The sequence below is a fragment of the Oncorhynchus masou genome, unplaced genomic scaffold (assembly GCF_036934945.1).
Source record: "Oncorhynchus masou masou isolate Uvic2021 unplaced genomic scaffold, UVic_Omas_1.1 unplaced_scaffold_1264, whole genome shotgun sequence".
NCBI lineage: Eukaryota > Metazoa > Chordata > Actinopteri > Salmoniformes > Salmonidae > Oncorhynchus > Oncorhynchus masou.
In genome coordinates, this window is record NW_027002469.1 from 155,484 (window position 1) to 181,015 (window position 25,532).

Consider the following 25,532-nt stretch of genomic DNA (forward strand, 5'->3'; position numbering starts at 1 on the left):
GAATAGAATGTTTCTAGAGACTTATACATTAATGTGGATGCTAATATGATTACGGATAGTCCTGAATTAATCGTGAATAATGATTTGAGAATGTTAGTCGCACAAATATCATGCCTTCTTGACATGCCAACCTCTCACCATTCAATAACAGGGGGAGCATTTTATGTTACCCCCAAGACATGCTAACTTCTCACCATTTATGTTCATTTTATATCATACCCCAAGACATGCTAACCTCTCCCCATTACATTAACAGGGAAGGTTAGCATTTTAGGTGCACAAATATCATATTCCCACTAACTTTCTCACTAATCATTATTTACAGTTCATTCAGGACTATCTGTTATCATGCTATAATCCACATTAATGTAGATGTGTTTAGAAGCATATTATATTCTTATTTACAAGTGACTCCAAAATGAGACTACATTATTTACCATTCATTTTATTCAGACCCCTTCACTTTTTCCACATTTATTTTTCAAACCTTATTCTAAAATGTATTAATTAAAAATATATACACAATATCCCATAATGTGAAAACCATTTTATAAAACAAAAAAAAACAACTTTTATTATTCAGACCTTTTTGCTATGAGACTCGAAATTGAGCTCATGTGCATGCATCCGGTTTCCATTGATCATCGTTGTTTCTACAACTTGATTTGAGTTTATTTGGAAAGGCTCACACCTGTCTAGATACGGTCCCACAGTTGACAGTGCATGTCAGCAAAAAGACAAGCCATGAGGTTGAAGGAGTTGTCCGTAGAGCTCCTAGACAGCATTGTGTTGAGGCACACACCTGGGGGAAGGGTACCAAAAAATTCCACAGCATTGAAGGTCCCCAAGAACACAGTGTCCTCCATCATTCTTAAATGGAAGAGGTTTTGGAACCACCAAGACTTCCTAGAGCTGGCCGCCTGACCAAACTGGGCAATCGGGGGAGACGGGCTAGGGCTTGATGGCCTAACAATTATATCTCGTTTTTGTTTTCAAGCGTATGGGTGATTCACAATATCTATGCATTTCAAACAGTCTGCAATAATGTAATGAATTCAGGTATTGTGAAGTTATACCTATGCTAAATATAAGCCTCCACAACCATAAGACACACTAAGTTAATTAGTTGATCAAATTAGTTTAACCTGCTTTTTTTGGGGGGGCAGGCAGGCAATCACTGATCTAGATTTCAAGTCTGAAAATGCCTTTTTTTGTTGTTTTTTTTGTTACAAATGTAACCAGAACCATGTATAATGCACATTCACTAATGACTCACTCCTTGTAGCAGGCTATAGAACATTAACACAGGTCTCAGAAACCATCTCTCACGCACAAGCCCACGTGTTAGTGAGTAGCCAGCTAATATTTATATTTCAAGTTTAGCCAACGAGGATCTATTTGCTAGCTAACAAGGTATAACAGTTGAATTGTTATGAACACACCCTTCTGTCCGTCTCCAATTGTTTGAGCAGCATGTGAGCCTGTCCACTTCGTTCAAATGTTGAAATCAAGTGGCCTACCTTATTTCTCAGAATGAGAGCGATTTGCTAATTCCGTGTTTTATGCTTATTGCAAGTTTATGGAACAGACTAGACAGCTAGTATAATTGACTGACTAAAGTGTTGCTAACGGTACGTGGTACCCCAATGCCGCCTGCATCAAACTGAGCATTCATTTTCCTGACTCTGTGTTCATTGATACTCTTGTTTTAGTAGTGTCTGCTCTGCACGCAATTTCAGTAGCTGAGACGACATAAAAAGGATATTGTTAGAAATTGAACTTCTCTATTATTCTCTGGTGTAAATGGGAAGGTGCACAGAGGAGCGAAACAAACCAGACCAAAAAATACAGCACGAGAACAAGCGGACATAAATGCTCATAAAAACAAAAAAGAACCAAACCTTCATCCTTGTGATACAGGCATTTGGAATATCGCGCAAAAACATACATTCGAATTAATCAAATGAATTTGATATACCGCCCAGCCATAAGAAGGGCCTTGGTCAGGGCGGTGACCAAGAACCCAACAGTCACTCTTACAGAGCTCCAGAGTTCCTCTGTGGAGATGGGAGAACCTTCCAGAATAACAACCATCTCTGCAGCATTCCACCAATCAGGTCTTTCTCGTTGTGGCCAGACGGAAGCTACTCCTCAGTAAAAGGCACATGCCTGCCCTCCTCAGCAAAAGGCAACTAAAGGAGACTCGGACCATGAGAAACAAGATTCTCTGGTCTGATGAAACCAAGATTGAACTCTTTGGCCTGAATGCCAAGCGCCACATCTTGAGGAAACCAGGCACCACTCATCACTTGGACAATACCATTCCTACAATGAAGCATGGTGGTGGCAGCATCATGCTGTGGGGATGTTTTTTCAGCGGTAGGGACTCGGAGACTAGTCAGGATGGAGGGCAAGATGAACAGCGCAATGTACAGAGATCCTTGATGAAAACCTGCTCCAGATCGCTCAGGACCTCAGACTGGGGCGACGGTTCGCCTTCCAATAGGACAACGACCCGAAGCACACAGCCAACACAATGCAGAAGTGGCTTCAGGACAAGTCTCTGAATGTCCTTGAGTGGCCCAGCCACAAAACCTGAAGGTCTGAATACTTTGAACAGCGATATGGATGAAAATTCCCTCAAATTAAAGCTGACAGTCTGCACTCTAACCTCAGTTATTGTATTTCAAATCAAGTGTGCCAGAGTACAGAGCCGAAACAACAATGTGTCACTGTCCCAATGCTTTTGGAGCTCACTGTATATTGTGGGGCGGCAGGGTAGCCTAGTGGTTAGAGCGTTGGACTAGTAACCGGAAGGTTGTGAGTTCAAACCCCCGAGCTGACAAGGTACAAATCTGTCGTTCTGCCCCTGAACAGGCAGTTAACCCACTGTTCCCAGGCCGTCATTGAAAATAAGAATGTGTTCTTAACTGACTTGCCTGGTTAAATAAAGGTAAAATTAAAAAAAAAAAAAATTAAATTAAAATTCTATTTAAATAGTAGCTTTCATGATGAAGAAATAAAATCTGCATAAAAACTGTTTTTGGCTTAGTTCTAGTTAAACACGTCAATTCTGGTCTTAATTTTGAAAGTTTTGATCTGGCTCTTTTTACCCTTAGCGGTTCTACTCTACCATTTGAAATCGTGATGTAGAGGCGCCTTGAAGGTGCCTCTACGTCATCTCAAAGGGAAGAGTTTGGTATGAAATCCACTCCCTTGTAGATGTGCTGGGTGGTACCACCTCGAGGCTTACTATAAAAGTAGGTGACCGCGCACTTTATTTGGCGATGGTCTTGGTGAGGGGAGTGTGCCAATCAATATATTTTGCATGACTCTTCCTTGACTAGACCACTATTCAAAAGGCAGTAAGGCACATTTCCACATATGACCAAATGCACCGTTATTGCTTACTGTTTCATACACATCTACATGATTAACCAAAAAATATATACATGTGAGCTATGAGGATAATACGTTTTATATTCATAGCTACATGTATCGTAACAAGAAATGGATGACAATGGTCATGTCAACTCATTGTTTTGCTATGACTGGTGGCACAGTGTGCTAACACAGTTAGCTCATATTTCAATGGTTGAGTTGTAATCCTATATGTGGCAGATATATTTATAAATCCTTTATTTACAATGTTCATCCCGTGCCCACACACTTCTAGTTCTGAGAAGTGATAGCCTACCTGTGAGACTGGTTGGCCTGGTAGTAGTTGTAGGTTTTCTACACTACCCAAGACCAACCTGAGAGTTTATTTGATCATTGGTAAAATAGTTACTGCAGTGCTGATTGAATTGAGCCCCATATCTTTATTTTCAATGTGATGATTGCACTTTTCCTAACACAATACTGCAAAAAAAAACATTTAAAAAACACATTTCTTATTCCAAAAAAATTTTACGCCCCATAACAGTGGAAATTGGAACTTATTCCACACGTTAACAGTGCAGATAGATGTCAGGAACTCCCCCCCTTACCACTGAGTTAACAGTGCAGATAGATGTCCCCACCTTACCACTGAGTTAACAGTGCAGATAGATGTCCCCACCTTACCACTGAGTTAACAGTGCAGATAGATGTCCCCACCTTACCACTGAGTTAACAGTGCAGATAGATGTCCCACTGAGTTAACAGTGCAGATTACCACTGAGTTAACAGTGCAGATAGATGTCCCCACCTTACCACTGAGTTAACAGTGCAGATAGATGTCCCCACCTTACCACTGAGTTAACAGTGCAGATAGATGTCCCCACCTTACCACTGAGTTAACAGTGCAGATAGATGTCCCCACCTTACCACTGAGTTAACAGTGCAGATAGATGTCCCCACCTTACCACTGAGTTAACAGTGCAGATAGATGTCCCCACCTTACCACTGAGTTAACAGTGCAGATAGATGTCCCCACCTTACCACTGAGTTAACAGTGCAGATAGATGTCCCCACCTTACCACTGAGTTAACAGTGCAGATAGATGTCCCCACCTTACCACTGAGTTAACAGTGCAGATAGATGTCCCCACCTTACCACTGAGTTAACAGTGCAGATAGATGTCCCCACCTTACCACTGAGTTAACAGTGCAGATAGATGTCCCCACCTTACCACTGAGTTAACAGTGCAGATAGATGTCCCCACCTTACCACTGAGTTAACAGTGCAGATAGATGTCCCCACCTTACCACTGAGTTAACAGTGCAGATAGATGTCCCACCTTACCACTGAGTTAACAGTGCAGATAGATGTCCCCACCTTACCACTGAGTTAACAGAGCAGATGTCACCACCTTACCACTGAGTTAACCAGATGTCACCACCTTACCACACAGTGAAGATAGTTACCTTACCACTGAGTTAACAGTGCAGTGTCACCACCTTACCACAGTTAACAGTGCATAGATGTCCCCACCTTACCACTGAGTTAACAGTGCAGATAGATGTCCCCACCTTACCACTGAGTTAACAGTGAAGATAGATGTCCCCACCTTACCACTGAGTTAACAGTGCATGATACTGAGTTAACAGAGCAGAGCCACCAATACAATGTTATCAGAGCGTGTCAGTGGATTTCTGAGTATACGTTAGTGAGAAAGTGAGTACAACTATGTTTACCCACCCCCAAAATGAATATTTATCCCCCCACTTCTCACCTGAATGCGTTGTTTGAATATATTAAAGGGTTGGGCAAAGGCTGAAATTGGGGTTAAATTCCTGATAACTACAATGCCACTCTCTCTACTCTGTTACCTGACACAGCATTACAGAAGTTATTCTCTCATAGTTACCTTGGTGTTACTCTTATGATTACATGTTTCCTAAGCGGTCTTGCTCTCCTCTCTCCGTCCTCCAGTCAGTTGATGCCAGACGGGTTGGGGATGGGGGCATGGGCAACCTGCCGGGCGCCAACCCTCTCTCTAACGGGGGTGAGGAAGATGGCACGAGCACGTCACTCAGGATCTACGCACCCACCTGGTGCACAAACTGTAAGTGCCACCAAGATGCTAGCATTCTCTTCAATGTTTTTTCCTCCTCAATGACCATGAATCTACCGGGGTTTAATAGGTGGACAACCCACATGGTTTTGCCACCATAGGGCTAAAGGTATAGGAGTTGGTTTGGCACTGGCCCACTGTGTTCACTGAACTCGCCTGTTCGATCAGTGTTCTGAAAGGAAAAGCAATTTTCTGATTGAGGTGCAGATGTCCTCCAACTCGCTGTTTAATTCTCCCTTTGTGCTGTCCCTCTTTCCCTCCACCATCCCTTCCTTCTCCCTGTCCTCCTCCAGAGTACAAGCCATATTCCCCACCCCAGATGCAGCACTGAAGGATCAGAGCGGATGGAGAACCTGGTGGCGTACTTTAGTGAAGGTGGAAGGGGACAACCAGTCTGCCAACAGCAAAATGACCTCCAGTATTTGCTGAGGGAGGACAGCTCATAATGGCTGGAATATATTAATGGAATGGGCATCAAACACATTGAAGCTACGTGTTTGATACCATTCCGCTCCAGCCATTACCAAGAACCTGCCCTCCCCGTTTAAGCTGCCACCAACCTCCTTTGATGAACTCACTACTGCTTGAAACGTTTCAACATAGACTACATCCCAATCTCCACCCTTCTCCCTTAGTGTGCACTTTAAGTAGCTGATATAACATTCAATAAAGTTAACAAAATATATACTGAACAAAAATATAAACGCAACATGCAACAATTTCAGCTATTTTACTGAGTTAGTTCAAATCAGGAAGTCAGTCAATTGAAATAAATAAATTAGGCCCTCATCTATGGATTTCAAGTGACTGGGCAGGGGTTTAGACATGGGTGGGCCTGGCATAGGCATAGGGCATAGGCCCACCCATTATCCCACCTATTGGGGAACTAGGCCCAGCCAATCAGATTGAGTTTTTCCCCAAAAAATGGATTTATTACAGACAGAAATACTCCTCAGTTTCATCAGCTGTCCGGGTGGCTGGTCTCAGACGATCCTGCAGGTGATGAAGCCGGATGTGGAGGTCCTGGGTTGGCATGGTTACACGTGGTCTCCGGTTGTGAGGGCGGTTGTACGTACTGTCAAATTCTCTAAAACGACAGAGGTGGCTTATGGTAGAGAAATTAATTTTCAATTCTCTGGCAACAGTTCTGGTGGACATTCCTGCAGTCAGCATGCCAATTGTACCCTCCCTCAAAACCTGGGAGGTCTGTGGCATTGTGTTGTGTGACAAAACTGCATATTTTAGTTACCTTTTATTGTCACCGGCACAAGGTGCACCATTGTGTAATGATCATGATGTTTAACCAGCTTCTTGAAGTGCCACACCTGTCACGTGGACAAATTATCTTGGCAATGGGGCAATGCTCACCAACATGGATATAAACCCATTTGTTTGCAAAATTTGAGGAAAATAAGCTTTTTGTGTGTGTGAAACATTTCTGGGATCATTTATTTCAGCTCATGAAACATGGGACCAACACTTTACATGTTGCATTTATATTTCTGTTCAGTATAAGTTATTTCTAATCTCGTGTTGTCAATTTCTGCAGGACGAGTATTACCACTTCCTGGCGGAGAAGATCTATAAGATCCAGAAGGAGTTGGAGGAGAAGAGGCGCTCGCGGCTCCAGAAGCAGCCTGGCCCCATGGCAGTGGGGGGCCCAGGGGCCCAGCAGCAGCCTGGCATGCCCCCTCAGCCGAACTCCATGGGTCCTGGCCAGTCCCCACGGCCAGCTAGTGAGTACCCTGGACCTCTGGAGACCCCTCTATTGAAGGAGGGAGCAACATAATCACTTATGTTTATTATCATCCTATTACCATGTGTGGGGCCAACCCTTCTTTTTATCAGTCATGCATTGACGGTGGAAATTTGACTTAAATGAAAGTTAGCATTTGGGCCTATAACAGGATAATGATATGTTTGGTTAAAGTAGGTGTTTGAGGCTGTTAGCTAATTTGGAAGCTTTGGTATATGACATGTTGACCACCTCATCCTCCTCTTTCAGATGGATCTGTGCCTATGCCCAACGTGCCAAATCAGATCATGCCTCGAATGCAGGTGTCTCAAGGTACCAGTCCTTCTCCTACACTTCAACACTTGTTTCTCATCCTCCTTTCATTGACAGTCAACTGCTCAGTGACTGTCAACCCCCCTGGTGGCCAGTTGATTATATACCATAATCACTAACATAGTAAAGGGTAAATACTACCAATACGCAAATAGTGTAAAGGTTTTTTTCAGGAACTGTTTATTTGTAAATGTTTATTTATATAATTAGAGCCAGTGTTTCCCCTGTATTCATTTAAGAAGCTAAAAGAATGAAATCAATCAAATAAACAATGAATTTTGGAGTACGTCTGGAATGGCTGAATTACTGAGCGGGCATGTGGGGCATATGCCCAGGGGCCCAGATTTTTGCATAAGAACACAGAATTAGCCATGGCAAAATGAATAGAATTGCAAGAAATTAGCATTCACACTGCAACATTTTCTGTCAGCTCCATGACAAAATGTGTAGATTTGCTGAACAAATTGCTTGACAATTGTACATTTTTCTCTTGGCTCCATGGGGGAAAAATGAACCACTTTTTGATCCAGAAAAAACCCTGCTTATATGCTAATAAAACACCTGCCTGATAATATGGTGCCATGTATATGTTTTTAACAATATGCTATTGGGCTCATGGTGTCTGCACACTTTTGGAGTAGAATGTATTTTTAATGTCACTGTAAATGACATCAGTCATTCTACAAAAAATATCCTGGGGTGGCACCCCCCGCCCCTTTGACTTTATCCACCGTGGAAAAACAAATTATAGTCGAAACACTAACAGGAAATGTACAAGTTTGTGAAAAGTTATGATTTAGCACCGAACTGACTCAGTGGCTCCTTCACCTGCTCATCAGAGCATAGGATTATTAATTACAACATCTCATGTGTATTGTAGACAACACTAATCCTGTGTGTGTGAACTGTGTGTTTGTGTGTGCTTCTCCTCTCCCACATAGGAATCAATCAGTTCAACCCCATGGCAATGCAGAACGTGCAGATGTCCCAGGCGCCCATGGGGGCCCGCGCCGCCTCGCCCATGAACCACTCGCAGCAGATGAACATGAGCTCTGTCCCAGCGGTGAGACCTCCATGCTCCCGCAATGCCCCAGTTAACTCTTTCCTTCCTTCTGGATCTCCTTCTCTCCCTTTCTCCTCTCTCACTTCCTCTCCCCCTTTCACTTCCTCTCCCCATCTTGCTCCCCCTCTCGCACTTCCTCTCTCACTTCCTCTCCCCGTCTTGCTCCCCTCTCTCACTTCCTCTCCCGTCTCGCTCCCCCTCTCTCTCTTCCTCTCCCCCGTCTCGCTCCCCCTCTCTCACTTCCTCTCCCCGTCTCGCTCCCCCCCTCTCTCACTTCCTCTCCCCGTCTCGCTCCACTAGTGTCTATAGACACCTCCTTGAGGGTTTTAAACATGGATTAAATTAGATTTTATTTCTACACTAACTACTCCACATTTTCAAAGTGAAAGAAAGTTATAAAAAATATCTGAAAAGTAAAACTGTGGCGGGTTGTCCTTAACTTTTTACCTGGGCTTTGGTCCTTTCATATTTATTTTGATCCTGACAAACTCCCCATTCCCTGCCGGTGACAAGCATACCCGTAACATGATGCTGCCCCCACAATACTTCAAAATGGAGAGGGTTTCACTCTTGGATTTGACCCAACCCTGTAGTTTTTAATTTAGGCTAAAAAGTGTTGTCTTGCAATATTATTTACAGAATGGATGATTAGGAATGGATTTAACACAGGCTTCTTCTCACTTTGTCATACAGGCCAGTAATATGGAGTGAATCCAATGTTGTTGATCCCTTTGTGCGTTCAAGTATTGTGGTGTCAGCATACTTGTATGGGTAATGGTTATTATCAGCAGTGAAAATAAATATGGAAGGAGCAAAGACCAGTTAAAAAGTTACATAACTCACCTCAATCCTCTGAAAACCCTGGGATAAGGTTTTGTTTTTCTGCGGGACAATTACACAGATTTTTATGCAAAAGACTCACCAAAATGGCATTCCAAGAGGGTTTGTGAGTGGTGTAGTCTGTCCTGACTTGAATCTGCTTAAAAAAATCTGCAACAAGGTTTGAATATTGCTGTCCGTGTTGTCGCTTCGACACTACTTTACATCACATGAGGTTTTTGTGTTGTGCCTCCATCGGTTGAGACACAACATCAAATGTATTTATATAGCCCTTCGTACATCAGCTGATATCTCAAAGTGCTGTACAGAAACCCAGCCTAAAATCCCAAACAGCAAGCAATGCAGGTGTAGAAGCACGGTGGCTAGGAAAAACTCCCGAAAAGGCCGAAAACCTAGAGAGGAACCAGGCTATGTGGGGTGGCCAGTCCTCTTCTGGCTGTGCCGGATGGAGATTATAACAGAACATGGCCAAGTTCAAATGTTCATAAATGACCAGCATGGTCAAATAATAATAATCACAGGCAGAACAGTTGAAACTGGAGCAGCAGCACGGCTCGGTGGACTGGGGACAGCAAGGAGTCATCATGCCAGGTAGTCCTGAGGCATGGTCCTAGGGCTCAGGTCCTCCAAGAGAGAGAGAAAGAAAGAGAATTAGAGAGAGCATATTTAAATTCACACAGGACACCGGATAGGACAGGAAAAGTACTCCAGATATAACAAACTGACCCTATCCCCCGACACAAACTACTGCAGCATAAATACTGGAGGCTGAGACGGGAGGGGTCAGGAGACACTGTGGCCCCATCCAATGATACCCCCGGACATGGCCAAACAGGAAGGATATAACCCCACCCACTTTGCCAAAGCACAGTCCCCACACCACTAGAGGGATATCTTCATCCACCAACTTACCATCCTGAGACAAGGCCGAGTATAGCCCACAAAGATCTCCGCCACGGCACAACCCAATGGGGGGTGCCAACCCAGACAGGAAGATCACATCAGTGATCCTCGAGACTGTATGAAAGAGCCCGAGTAAGCCAGTGACTCAGCCCCTGTAATAGGGTTAGAGAATCCCAGTGGAAAGAGGGGAACCGGCCAGGCAGAGACAGCAAGGGTGGTTCGTTGCTCCAGAGCCTTTCCGTTCACCTTCACACTCCTGGGCCAGACTACACTCAATCATATGACCCACTGAAGAGATGAGTCTTCAGTAAAGACTTAAAGGTTGAGACCGAGTTTGCGTCTCTCACATGGGTGGGCAGACCGTTCCATAAAAATTGAGCTCTATAGGAGAAAGCCCTGCCTCCAGCTGTTTGCTTAGAAATTCTAGGGACAATTAGGAGGCCTGCGTCTTGTGACGGTAGCATACGTGTAGGTATGTACGGCAGGACCAAATCAGAGAGATAGGTAGGAGCAAGCCCATGTAATGCTTTGTAGGTTAGCAGTAAAACCTTGAAATCAGCCCTTGCCTTGACATGGCCTTGAATACAGGGTGGGTGTCATTTCAATCATATCAACATAATGAATAGAATGGACCTATCCCTTGAGACCACTGCAGTTTAGCTGGAACACCATTTGAAATTTAAATGTAATTGACATTTTAACTTCTAATTACTACCACAAAGATTGGGTCTGGTCCACGCACCGGCGAATGTCAACTGAGATGTTCATGTATATTATATTATCTGTATTTCTATGATTTCAGTAGGTTTCCTATGGAAGATTGACAAGAACACTTTAAAACAACATATTCCCATTTAGGTCAACATTCTCTGACATGTGGACCTCTCACCGTCTTTGTGGTACCATTTTTGACATTTCCATTTGGTTCCCATTTTAGTACATTTATCTGCCATAACAACCACCCTGTATTCAAGAGCATGTTTCAACCGATGGCAGGCACAACACAAAACCCTCAGATAATGTAAAATAAGGTCTAAGGTACATGTGAATATGAGAGAGAAAAATCTGAATTTAAGAGTTTTTAGGTAATTGACGTTTTAATGTTTAAGAAAATATATTATACACTTTTTTTATTATAAATAGTTTGGTATGCTTTTAAATATCATCACTCTGATCCCTTCATCTTTTCCAGTGATGAAGACATGGATGTCTCGTCAAATCAAATATTTAGCAGATGTTATTGCTGGTGTTGTGAAATGCTTGTATGGTGGGCTATGCAAAATAGGTGAACTTTGAGCAACTTTATCTCTTAATTGTTTTGGCATTCAGGTCGAAAATGTCACTTTCTGAGCACATCGACAATGGGCAAATATGTATGGAAGGTTTTATTCAAATGAAAAGTGCTGCTGTCAAAAATAAATGTACCCTGTTGCCTCCTTGTTTCTACTGGGAAAGTGGTTGAGCATTGTATATGTCTTAAATGAGTTGGAGTTTTACCGTTTATGGTTTTTACTGTTGAATGTTTATCTACTTCTAGTTGTTGCCTCTTTGCCTTCTGGTTTTTAATCAGCACACTGTTAGTTTATTACGCCCCAGAGTATTGTCTTGGTGGTGTGTGTGTTATTGTATCCCATTCAGACCTGGGTTTAAATACTTTTCTACATCTTTAAAAAAACTTTGAGCATTTCCTTTAGACCGTCTGGAGTAACAGGTTGGTGGGGTTTGCACTTTTGTGACTTTTCCATTGGTTCCATTTCACCCGGCAACCTGAATTAAGCACAGCTGAAGTTTAACAAATAATTAATTTGAAATAGTATTTGAACCCAGTTCTGATCTCATTTAGATGCATAGTTATTCTTGGCAAGGTCTCAATGCAAGATAGAGGTTTCCTCTCTATAACGTGTCTGTTTTTTCTTCTCCTTTCCCCAGATGGGCATGTCCCCATCCAGGATGCCCCAGGTGCAAGGCATGATGGGACAGCACGCCAACAGCATGGTGGGACAGACAGCCAATCAGAGCCAGTTCATGCCCCAGAGCCAATTCTCTCCCAACACTGCCCCTGGCGGGGGAATGATTATGAACAACCTGGGCTCCCTCGGCCAGCCGCAAGCACAGGCAGCTGTCACTCAGGTGAGGAGGGAGACACTCACACAGATGGGGCTTGTGATCTGTTGCATTGATAATCTCTGCTGTTGGTTTGATCATATGTGAAGAAGCTGCGCTGTATGTGTTCATGGTTGTCAATATAAGTGTAGTGTTAGAATATGTACGTGTCTGAGTGGGTAGGTTTGTAACTCTGTGAATATGTAATAGTAGATGGAGCTCTAACTGTAACTTCTGTATCCCAGCCCCCCCTGCCCCGCGGCACCCCTCCACCCAACGCCTCGGCTAACCTGCAGCAGCTCCAGCACCCCCACTCCCACCCACCTCCCCAGGCTCAGCCTTCACCGTCCTCCACCCCCACTCATGTCCCCAGCGGCAGCCTCCCCGCCCGACCCCCTCGACCCTGGGCATGCAGTCCCCTGCTGCCCCCTCCCAGCCGCTCACGCCCCTGCAGCATCAGCAACCGGGGACCCCCAGCCAGACGCAGCCCAGCTCAGTGCAGCCCCCCAGCACACCGGTAAAATACCTGCTTAGGATCCACAACACTCTTATAGGGAGTTATCCTGACCTGGTGAACTGACGAGCATAACTCATGGCTAGTTATATTCTTTCACTTGGGCCCAGAGTATTTCCGGCTTAGGTCATGTAGTCAGGAAATAAATAGCACCTCAGTGCTGTCATGCAGCTTTTCCACATTTAAAAAGGTCTCTTGAAGGAACAGCATGATTGGAGTGATACTAAAGCTTGATTAACAATATGGTGTTTCACATGCCAGCTCTTAATGACTTGTTGTTGTGCCAGTCAACAGCCAGCACCCAGCCTTTGCTTTGAAGGGTTATTCTCAAATGTTTCCCCTCTAGCTGTCCCAGGCGCCAGCCAGTATAGATAACCGCATGCCCACCCCAGGCTCGGTGGCAGAGGTCCATTCCCAACAGGCCCCACCAGACAATGCCCAAACGGAGCACAAAGCCGAGCTCAAAGAGGAGGAGGACGATGAGGACGACGACTGTGGCTCGGGGAAAAAGCAGCCCAGCGACTTCAAAATGGAGGTGAGGATCAATATTGACTACAAGACACTTGATCAACCAGAGCTTTCTATTTATATGTACATTATGAATGCAAGTGCTCTTGGATGGAAATATGAAAATTCATATCAACTCATCTTGTTATCTGGTACAGTGGCCATGTTGCCCTCCATCTTTCAAAACGTAGTGACCTACAGAATTATCTAAGTGCACCCTCTAAATGTAGCTGTGCCCCATAGCAGGACGAAGACCAAAAAGACACCAAACCCTCACGGTCAACGAGGAGGAGCCAGACGGGGCGGAACCTAAGCAGGAGCCAATGGAGACAAAGGAGGAGAAGAAGCCGGAGATTAAGAATGAACCCAAAGAGGAGGAGGAGGGCGGGGTCAACGGCACTTCAGCGTCCACCTCCCCCCCACCCAGAACCGCAAAAAAGTGAGGACCTGGTTTCTATAAAACTAGCCGGGGCCAGTAGTTTATCCAATGACTAGTAGTTTTTCCTCAGTTGGTCCTATCTTATTGCAGCTCTTTCCTCAGTTCTGTCAGTCCTCACCTTTACCCTGTTTAGTTTATTAGGATCCCCATTAGCTTTTATTTATTTATTTATTTTACCTTTATTTTACTAGTGAAGTCAGTTAAGAACAAATTCTTATTTTCAATGACGGCCTAGGAACAATGGGTTAACTGCCTGTTCAGGGGCAGAACGACAGATTTGTACCTTGTCAGCTTGGGGATTTGAACTTGCAACCTTTCAGTTACTAGTCCAATGCTCTAACCACTAGGCTACCCTGCCGCTACTTCAAATGCAGCATCTCCTCTTCCTGGGGTCCACGTGAAACGTACAAATACATGACAAAATACAGAACCGTAATAGACTAGAACAACCGAAGGAATTACAAAAATAAGAGTTTGATATTGGAAAGATGCCAAGAGACAACACATACTATTTAAACACTATATTCTTATATCCACTTAAATGAGCTCTTTAGAGGAGAGGTGCTGTGATTCAATATGTTATGTTTGTAAAGCTAAGAGAGTAACCTCTGGCAGAGCATTCCTCTATGAGATGGCTCTATGCATAACTGAGCGATGCATTCAATCTGTTTTTGGTTTGGGTGCTGTGAAGAAACCCATGGTGGTATGTCTGTTTTGTAGTGTATGCAATAGATTATACTAGTGGTTAGGCATTTTCAACACGTTTCTTAAAAAGACTAGAAGATAATTAGTACATTTCTCCTGAAACATGAGACAATCATGCATGTTGTTGATATTTGTTCTGTGTATGCTGCTCTGAGCCAGCTGCAGCTTTGTCAGGTCTTTCTTTGCTGCACTGGACCGTACTACCGGACAGTAATCAAGATGAGACCAGAGCCTGAACAACTAGGACAGTTGACCTTTGTGTCAAAAACACAGAGCATCCTTTTTACAACACATACCTCTCTCCCCATCTTCACAATAACTCTGTCAATATGACTTGACCATGATAACTGACCCTGTGAAGACACTGACGCGTTCTGAATGTCAGATAGAAATAGAAGTCTTCACGATGTCCCTTTTCCACATGACAGATTATACTTTTTCTTCTTCATGATAGATTTCTATGATGTTGTACATAATTCATTTGAATAGAGCCCTGACCGCTCTGTCCTTACTGCAGTCTTTAAGCCAGAGGAGCTGCGCCAGGCCCTGATGCCCACACTAGAGGCCCTCTACAGACAGGACCCAGAGTCTCTGCCCTTCAGACAGCCTGTCGACCCCATGCTGCTGGGCATCCCCGTGAGTACACACATACTCATGTACATACACTTAGATAGTCGTACACCCTGAGAGTCACTCTCTTGATTGGTTATGCCTAGTCATGTATTGATACGAAAACAAATGAACTCGTTACTCCGTTCTATACAGATTTCATAGATACAGCCGAGGCTCAATAAGGATTAAGGATCTCTCTCATAACCATATCATTCTGGTCAGAGCTATCAGTGAAGCTCTCACAATATCAGTGAAGCTCTCCTCTCAGCCACATTTCATTGATTGTCCTGAAGCTTGATAGCTCACAATAATGATAAGGCACTCTCAACTCGGTACCACTTAACTCTCTTCTTACCATTCCCTCCCCCCTTCAGGACTACTTTGACATAGTGAAGAAACCTATGGACCTGTCCACTATAAAGCGTAAGCTGGACACGGGTCAGTACCAGGAACCCTGGCAGTATGTGGAAGACATCTGGGTCATGTTCAACAACGCCTGGATCTACAACAACCGCAAGACGTCCCGCGTCTAGCAAGTACTGCTCCAAGCTGGCCGAGGTGTTTGAGCTGGAGATAGACCCCGTCATGGTCAGCCTGGGCTACTGCTGTGGCAGGAAGGTGAGATGATGGGAGGAGAGATGGAGAGATGTTAGTGGAGGAAAGGGAAGGAGTAGAGTGGGAGGTTAGTGGTGTTTGAGCTGGAGATAGACCCTGTCATGGTCAGCCTGGGCTACTGCTGTGGCAGGAAGGCGAGACTGAGGGAGTGGAGGAAGAGATGGAGGGAAGGTGGAAGGGAGACTACAAGTTTTGTGATCTGGAGAAACTCTCAGCTCTAATTGTAGGTTATCGTTAGGGCCAGGAGAAACTCTCAGCTCGAATTGTAGTTTATCGTTAGGGCCAGGAGAAACTCTCAGCTCTAATTGTAGTTTATCGTTAGGGCCAGGAGAAACTCTCAGCTCGAATTGTAGTTTATCGTTAGGGCCAGGAGAAACTCTCAGCTCTAATTGTATGTTATCGTTAGGGCCAGGAGAAACTCTCAGCTCGAATTGTAGGTTACCGTAGGGCCAGGAGGCTCGAATTGTATGTTATCGTTAGGGCCAGGAGAAACTCTCAGCTCTAACTGTAGGTTAGCTCTAACTGTAGGTTATCGTTAGGGCCAGGAGAAACTCTCAGCTCAAATTGTAGGTTATCGTGAGGGCCAGGAGTTACCTAAATAGGAAGAACTTGTGTCCCTTGATATACGGGCTTGTTAGCCAGGTTTGGGCTATTGACACCCTCAAGGTGGGAAACCATGGCACATTGCTGCTGATGACCCACAGTGCATTCGGAAAGTTTTCAGACCCCTTTTCCACATTTGAGATGTTTCTACAACTTGATTGGAGTCCACCTGTGGTAAATTCAATTGATTGGACATGATTTAGAAAGGCATATATAAGGTCCCACAGTTGACAGTGCATGTCAGAGCAAAAACCAAGCCATAAGGTCGAAGGAATTGTCCGTAGAGCTCTGAGACAGGATTGTGTCGAGGCACAAATCTGGGGAAGGGTACCAAAACAATTCAGTGGCCTCCATCATTCTTAAATGGAAGAAGTTTGGAACCACCAAGACTCTTCCTAGAGCTGGCCGCTCAGCCAAACTGAGCAATCGGGGAAGAAGGGCCTTTGAGGGACGTAACCAAGAACCCGATGGTCACTCTGACAGTTCCTCTGGATATTGGATATTTAAATTCAAAATAATAATAATTAGCCATAATTAATAATAATAATAATAATTAGCCAGAAGAAAGCCCTTCTTACATCAGCTGATGTCACAACGTGCTGTACAGAAACCCAACCTAAAACCCCAAACAGCAAGCAATGCAGGTGTAGAAGCACGGTGGCTAGGAAAAACTCCTGGAAAGGCTAGAACCTAGGAAGAAACCTAGAGAGGAACCAGGCTATGTGGGGTGACCAGTCCTCTTCTGGCTGGGCCGGGGGTAGATTATAACAGAACATGGCCAAGATGTTCAAATGTTCATAGATGACCAGCAGGGTCAAATAATAGTAATCACAGTGGTTGTAGACGATGCAACAGGTCAGCACCTCAGGAGTAAATGTCAGTTGGTTTTTCATAGCCGATCATTCAGAGTATCTGCTGTCTCTAGAGAGTTGAAAACAGCAGGTCCGGGACAAGGTAGCACTTCCGGTGAACAGATCAGGGTTCCATAGCCGCAGGCAGCACAGTTGAAACTGAGCAGCAGCAAGGACTACCTGATGCCAGGTAGTCCTGAGGCATGGTCCTAGGGCTCAGAGAGGAGAAATACTCCAGACATAAGACTGACCCTAGCCCCCCGACACAACCTAATGCAGCATAAATACTGGAGGCTGAGACTGGAGGGGTCGGGAAACAATGTGGGCCCGTCCGACGATACCCCCGGACAGAACCTTCCAGAAGGGCAACAATCTCTGCAGCACTCCACCAATCAGGCCTTTATGGTAGAGTGGCCAAACGGAAGCCACTCCTCAGAAAAAAGCACACCACAGCTCGGAGTTGGCCAAAAGGCCTCCCAGACCATGAGAAGCAAGATTCTTTGGTCTGATGAAAGCAAGATTGAATGGTCCGATGAAACTAAGATTGAACTCTTTGGCCTGAATGCCAAGTGTCACATCTGGAGGAAACCTGGCACCATCCCTACAGTGAAGCATGGTGGTGGCTGCATCATGCAGTGGGAGTTTTTTTTTTTTTTCAGCGGCAGGGACTGGGAGACTTGTCAGGATCGAGGCAAAGATGTACGGAGCAAAGTACAGAGAGATCCTTGATGAAAACCTGCTCCAGAGAGCTCAGGAGCTCAGAGTGGGGTTCCAACAGGACAATGACCTTAAGCACACAGCCAAGACCACGCAGGAGTGGCTTCAGGACAAGTCTCAGAATGTCCTTGAGTGGCCCAGCCAGAGCCCGGATTTCAACCTGATTGAACATCTCTGCAGAGACCTGAAAATAGCTGTGCAGCGACGCACCCCATCCAACCTGACAGAGCTTGAGAGGATCTGCAGAGAAGAATGGGAGAAACTCGCAAATATAGGTGTGCCAAGCTTGTAGCGTCAACTAAGACTGAAGGCTGTAATCGCTGCCACAGGTGCTTCTACAAAGTAAAGGGTCTGAATATTTTTGTAAATGTGATATTTTTTTGCAAGAATGTCTGAACCTGTTTTTGCTTTGTCGTTATGGGGTAGTGTGTGTCGATTGATGAGGGGGAACAACGATCTATTTTAGAATAAGACTGTAACATAACAATGTGGGTAAAGTCAAGGGGTCTGAATATTTTACGAATGCACTGTTCTGTCATTTACGAGGATACAATGCCCTGCCATTCTTATCCAGTTTTACTGGTCACATTCACATTTAGCGGATGCTTGTGTTCCTAGCGCCAACAATGCAGTAGTATCTAACTATACACACAATCTAAAAGTAAAATAATGGAATTAAGAAATATATGAATATTAGAGCAATGTTGGAGTGCCATTGACTAAATACAGTAGAATAGAATACAGTACATACTGCTTTTCTCCTCTCATATGTATGTAATCATTATTTGAACTTGATTGAAGTGACTAGTGTTCCATTATTAAAGTGGCCAGTGATTCCAAGTCTATGTATATAGGGCAGCAGCCTCTAAGGTGCAGGGTTGAGTGACCGGGTGGAAGTCGGTTAGTGATGGCTATTTAAGTCTGAAATGACACGACAAGAAACATCCCTAACTAACCCTCCAGACATGCATAACCATGTGCTGCTGTGTTTACTGTGTGACAGACAGCCACCTGTATGACCCCATGGCTAGATGGTCCTTACAAAGATTGAAACACTTGACTTAACATGATGAGCCTTTTGACTTCCTGTCGTACTTGTGACACTGAGTGTGCTTCCCAAATGGCACTCTATTCCCTACGTAGTGCACTATGCCCCATGGGCCCTGGTAAAAAAAAAATAGTATACTACATAAGGAATAGAGTGCCCTTTGGGATGTAAGCCTGAGACTATTACGTACCAGTGAAAGGGGAACTTTCAGAGGAACACTAGGTTTTAATTTGGGAGAATCTGTGGACAGGACTGACCTGGCTGAATGCTAGACTGTGTAGAAGTGGATTCACTCACCCTTTCTCCCTGTGTGCCTCCACAGTTTGAGTTCTCACCCCAGACCCTCTGCTGCTATGGCAAGCAGCTGTGCACCATCTCCAGAGACGGAACCTACTTCAGCTACCAGAACAGGTAAGTCCACACTCCGGGTGGGGGAGGGGGGGGGGGGTGTAAGTAGGCAGGGCAGGTGAAGGAAAGGGGGAGATGGAGAGAGAAGGGGGATAGGATTGTGCTCTCACAGTACATTGTAATGTTAGTTCAGGGACATGAGAAACAATGAATAATGATGATGAGTATTCTAAGATGGAATTTCACCAGAGGGATGGTGCGTACTAGATACTGGAAGGGTTACATGTTAAAAGGAGTGTAGCCTACATTGACAGGATCTTCAGGTTTCCCTTCAAGCCCGATGTGCTGCAATATCAGCACCACTGCTCCCCCTGCTGTTCACAAATTGCCATTGCACTTCAGCAGCTCCAAATATTGCATCCATTCGGATGCATTGCAGTTGCATGTAGTTGAGTTCATCTAAACTCAGCGCAGTGAAGATCGTTAGGGCCACTACTCTATCCCTTCTGGAAGCACATTGATGCATTTTACACTAGTTTTTTTACCCACATTTTTAAAAGTAATTTCAACAAAAATTGTTATGAAAAGTTCCAAAGACAAGCAGAGGTGATCCATATGTCTGTGTTCTGGGTGCACCCCTCTCCCCTACATCACCAGGGCTGGCATTCACTCCAACAGTCTCCCAACTGACATGATCATATCAATCATATCATATGCCTGCTCATTACTAAAGCTTTACGTGGAGAAGTAGTGGAACTTAGTAGTTCAGCCAAGTGGTTATACTTAGTAGTATGGATATTCAAATGTACTAATGATTTACTTTTCTTATATTAACTTTCATGCTCCTCCCATCAACATGGTTAGCGTTCCTGTGTCATTTCAGTATGCTTGTATGAGATGTGTGAATGACTGTCATGACCATTCTCATGGTGACTAACCTGTGTTCTACCTTCACTCTGCCCTGTCCTCTTGTCTCTGTCCTGTCTTTCTGTCCTCTGTCTTTCTGTCCTCTGTCTTTCTGTCCTCTGTCTTTCTGTCCTCTGTCTTTCTGCCCTCTTGTCTCTGTCCTCTTGTCTCTGTCCTCTTGTCTCTGTCCTCTTGTCTCTGTCCTCCTGTCCTCTTGTCTCTGTCCTCTGTCTGTGTTATGCTTTGCCATTCTGCCACCCGTTGTGCCATTCTGCCAACCATTTCCGCCACCCATTCTGCCACACGTGTGCCGGCTTGCCAACTTTCCCTGTGCTTCTGCTACTGTGTGCCCGCTCTAGCTCACCCAAATATGGCCTTGTTGCCGACAGGTATCACTTCTGTGAGAAGTGCTTCAACGAGATCCAGGGCAATAGCGTCACCCTGGGAGACGACCCGGCACAGCCACAGACGTAAGTTCGTGGTGGAATCTGTGGTAACGTTGTCATGTCAATACATTGAAAAAACACTGGGAAACAATGCTCTGTTTGATTTGGATTAGTTCCGTAGTTTTTAGATTTTTTACCATATTCTGGAGCGAATCCTAACTTTCACTTAACTTGAATTTTCATCAATTTATTTTTTTTTTATTTTACTAGGCAAGTCAGTTCAGAACAAATTCTTATTTTCAATGACGGCCTAGGAACAGTGGGTTAACTGCCTGTTCAGGGGCAGAACGGCAGATTTGTACCTCGTCAGCTCGGGGATATGAACTTGCAACCTTTCGGTTACTAGTCCAACGCTCTAACCACTAGGCTACCCTGCCGCCCCAATACATGACTAAGTGAATATTTTGTTAGTGGAAGTAACCGCCCTTATGTCTCCACTGATTCCATCTTTCCTTAGTGGATCTCCTTCGTCCATGATTATAAATACTGGTCCAGAAGTGGTAGGCTTAGCTAATTATAGTCCAAGCTTATGAACAAAGGGAATCTGTATTCATATGAGTGGGCTGCGTGTTTGGGGCGTTGGCTGTGGAGTATCACAACTGATTCTAACTGGTCATCCGTGGTCCCTCTGTCCTCCAGTATGATATCTAAAGACCAGTTTGAAAAGAAGAAAAATGACATGTTGGATCCAGAACCGTGAGTATTGGTGAACCTTACCGTCTCAAACTGTTTACATTTGATTGGGTTTTAGCCTTTCATTCTGCTTTAAAGCTTCTAAATTCCGTTGCCGATGAGCCAGCATGCATCACAGCATGCATCACAGCATGCATCACAGCATGCATCACAGCATGCATCACAGCATGCATCACAGTACCACAATGTACATGCATCACAGCATGCATCACAGCATGCATCACAGTATGCATCACAGTATGCATCACAGTATGCATCACAGTATGCAATCTGTACAGTATGCATCACAGTATGCATCACAGTATGCATCACAGTATGCATCACAGTATGTACCACAATCTGTACAGTATGCACCACAGTATGCATCACAGTATGTACCACAATCTGTACAGTATGCATCACAGTATGCATCACAGTACAGTATGCATCACAGCATGCATCACATCATGCATCTGTACAGTATGCACCACAGTATGTACCACAATCTGTACAGTATGCATCACAGTATGCACCACAGTATGCATCACAGTATGTACCACAATCTGTACAGTATGCACCACAGTATGCATCACAGTATGTACCACAATCTGTACAGTATGCATCACAGTATGCATCACAGTATGTATCTGTACAGTATGCATCACAGTATGCATCACAGTATGTACCACAATCTGTACAGTATGCATCACAGTATGTACCACAATCTGTACAGTATGCATCACAGTATGCATCACAGTATGTACCACAATCTGTACAGTATGCATCACAGTATGCATCACAGTATGTACCACAATCTGTACAGTATGCACCACAGTATGCACCACAGTATGTACCACAATCTGTACAGTATGTACCACAATCTGTACAGTATGCACCACAGTATGCATCACAGTATGTACCACAATCTGTACAGTATGCATCACAGTATGCATCACAGTATGCACCACAATCACAGTATGCACCACAGTATGCATCACAGTATGCATATGCATCACAGTATGTACCACATCTGTACAGTATGCACCACAGTATGCATCACAGTATGTACAGTATGCACATATGTACAGTATGCATCACAGTATGTACAGTACCACAATCTGTACAGTATGCATCACAGTATGCATCACAGTATGCATCACAGTATGCATCACAGTATGTACACAATATGCACCACAGTATGTACAGTATGCACCACATATGTACAGTATGCACCACAGTATGCATCACAGTATGCACCACAGTATGTACAGTATGCATCACAGTATGTACAGTATGCACCAATATGTACAGTATGCACCACAGTATGTACAGTATGCATCACAGTATGTACAGTATGCATCACAGTATGCATCACAGTATGCATCACAGTATGCTGTACAGTATGCATCACAGTATGCATCACAGTATGCATCACAGTATGCATCACAGTATGCATCACAGTATGCATCACAGTATGCATCACAGTATGTACAGTATGCATCACAGTATGCATCACAGTACTGGCTTTATTTGTACCATTTAAAAACACTAATCAGCCACACAAGTGGATACACTGCATTTAAAATACCGGAGGATGTAAGTATTGTCCTGAGCTGAGAGATCTGTCAAAAAAAGAAATGAAAATGAATAACCATTGATGGTGAATAGTGTATGAGCCTTGTCTCTTGCACCTGTCCCTCGCTTTTTCCATTCGATCACGGAGCGTGAGATGACCGCCCCAAGTACATGGGCAATGGTGGCTGCAAAAGTGTTTTGAATTAGGTGACAATTCTAACTGATATTTTACGTAACTAGATTCATTACTATCAGTCACTGACATTTACCACTACATTTTTAAAGGGTCTATACCAAGGTTCGGGGTCAATTCCATTTCAACTGCAAATTTTAATGAATTGAAGTCACTTCCTGAATTGACCCCAAACTCTTGTACATAGTTATTCAACGCATTAGTATTTTGTCTCACGCCCATATGTCAGTCAACTGTTGTATCTATTGCCCACTGCAGTATCTGTGAACAAGCAAGTCTCTTCTTGGAGACCGAGGTGTTGGTGTACCTTCTCTGACCAGCCTTCTCTCTCTCCTCACACAGGTTTGTTGAATGTAAAGACTGTGGACGGAAGATGCACCAGATCTGTGTGCTGCATTATGATGTCATCTGGCCATCGGGGTAAGCCTCATGTACCCTGAACAGACGAACGGCCCCGTGTGTCTCCTGATCACTGTTTCTGACTGCCGATTTGACACTTCCACTTTCCCTCAGCTTCATTTGCGACATCTGTCTGAAGAAGTCCGGCAAGACGAGGAAAGAGAACAAGTTCGCTGCCAAAAGTAAGTTTGAGATTGTGTTGAATAATTGTGGCGATCCGAGTGGTCCGATCTGTATAACCTGTAGGACAACTGAAGTATTTGATGGTATCTGTCTCGCAGGGCTACAGACGACGAGGTTGGGCATGTACATCGAGGACCGGGTGAATAAGTACTTGAAGAGGCAGAACCACCCTGAGGCCGGGAGGTGTTTGTACGGGTGGTGGCTAGCTCCGACAAAAATGTTGAAATCAAACCTGGCATGAAATCTAGGTAAGGAAGGACTGCAGCTGCTCCAACAGTGAAATGGCCCCTTATCAATACTTTTAAACCAGTTTATTGAACATGTTGAGAAAGCTGTTCATTGAGGATTATTCTAATAAAGTTGTCTTCCAAGAGTTGCTCCAATATGTTTTTCATCTTCAGTTTCGCTCCTTTGTTCATGCACCTTGGTTGGAAAGCGATGGCGGTAGTGTTCTTGATAGTGCTGAGGAGATTCTGTGGCAGAAGGCGTCTACACCGTTAATGATGAGTGACGTTCCATGTGGTTGTGGATGTGGAGATTTCTCCCTTACTAGTAAAAGCACTATATAAATGTTATTTCACTAATTAATTGATTAACTGTGTTTGTCTCCCCAGGTTTGTGGACTCGGGTGAAATGCAGGAGACCTTCCCTTACAGAACCAAAGCACTTTTTGCATTTGAGGAGATTGACGGTGTGGACGTGTGTTTCTTCGGTATGCATGTCCAGGAGCAATGTTCCGAGTGCGCCTTCCCCAACACCAGGTAAACACTTTATAACGTAGTAATAACACAACATAATACACTTCTTTAACAGTAATACACTTCAGAACGAGGATGATGATAATATCCCAAAAAAAGAAAACACCAGGTAACTGGGGGGTCAGAAATGGAATAAGTAAGTCAGTATCTGGTGTGGCCACCAGCTGCATTCCAGCACTGCAGTGCATCTCCTCCTCATGGACTGCACCAGATTTGCCAGTTATTGCTGTGAGATGTTACCGCACTCTTCCACCAAGGCACCTGCAAGTTCCCGGACATTTCTGGGGGGAATGTCCCTAGCCCTCAACCTCCGATCCAACAGGTCCCAGACGTGCTCAATGGGATTGCGATCCGGGCTCTTTGCTGGCCACGGCAGAACACTGACATTTCTGTCTTGCAGGAAATCACACACAGAACGATCAGTATGGCTGGTGGCATTGTCATGCTGGAGGGTCATGTCAGGATGAGCCTGCAGGAAGGGTACCACATGAGGGAGGAGGATGTCTTCCCTGTAACGCACAGCGTTGTGATTGCCTGCAATGACAACAATCTCAGTCCGATGACGCCGTGACACATCGCCCCAGACCATGACGGACCCTCCACCTCCAAATCGATCCGGGTCCAGAGTACATTCCTTTGACAATAAACGCAAATCTGACCATCACCCCTGGTGTAACAGACACTGTCGCTGTCTGGTCCAGCGACGGTGGGTTTGTGCCCATAGACGACGTTGTTGCCGGTGATGTCTGGTGAGGACCTGCCTTACAACAGGCCTACAAGCCCTCAGTCCAGCCTCTCTCAGCCTATTGCGGACAGTCAGAGCACTGATGGCGGGATTGTGCGTTCCTGGTATAACTCAGGCAGTTGCTGTTGCCATCCTGTACCTGTCCCGCAGGTGTGATGTTCGGATGTACCGATCCTGTGCAGGTGTTGCACGTGGTCTGCCACTGCGAGGATGATCAGCTGT

At 44.5% G+C, this 25,532-nt stretch overlaps 1 pseudogene; it reads left to right on the forward strand.

Moving 5' to 3' along the window:
* Positions 1-24,572, forward strand: part of LOC135530117 (histone lysine acetyltransferase CREBBP-like) — a 72,026-nt pseudogene extending 47,454 nt beyond the window's left edge.
* Positions 24,573-25,532: the final 960 nt, after the last annotated feature.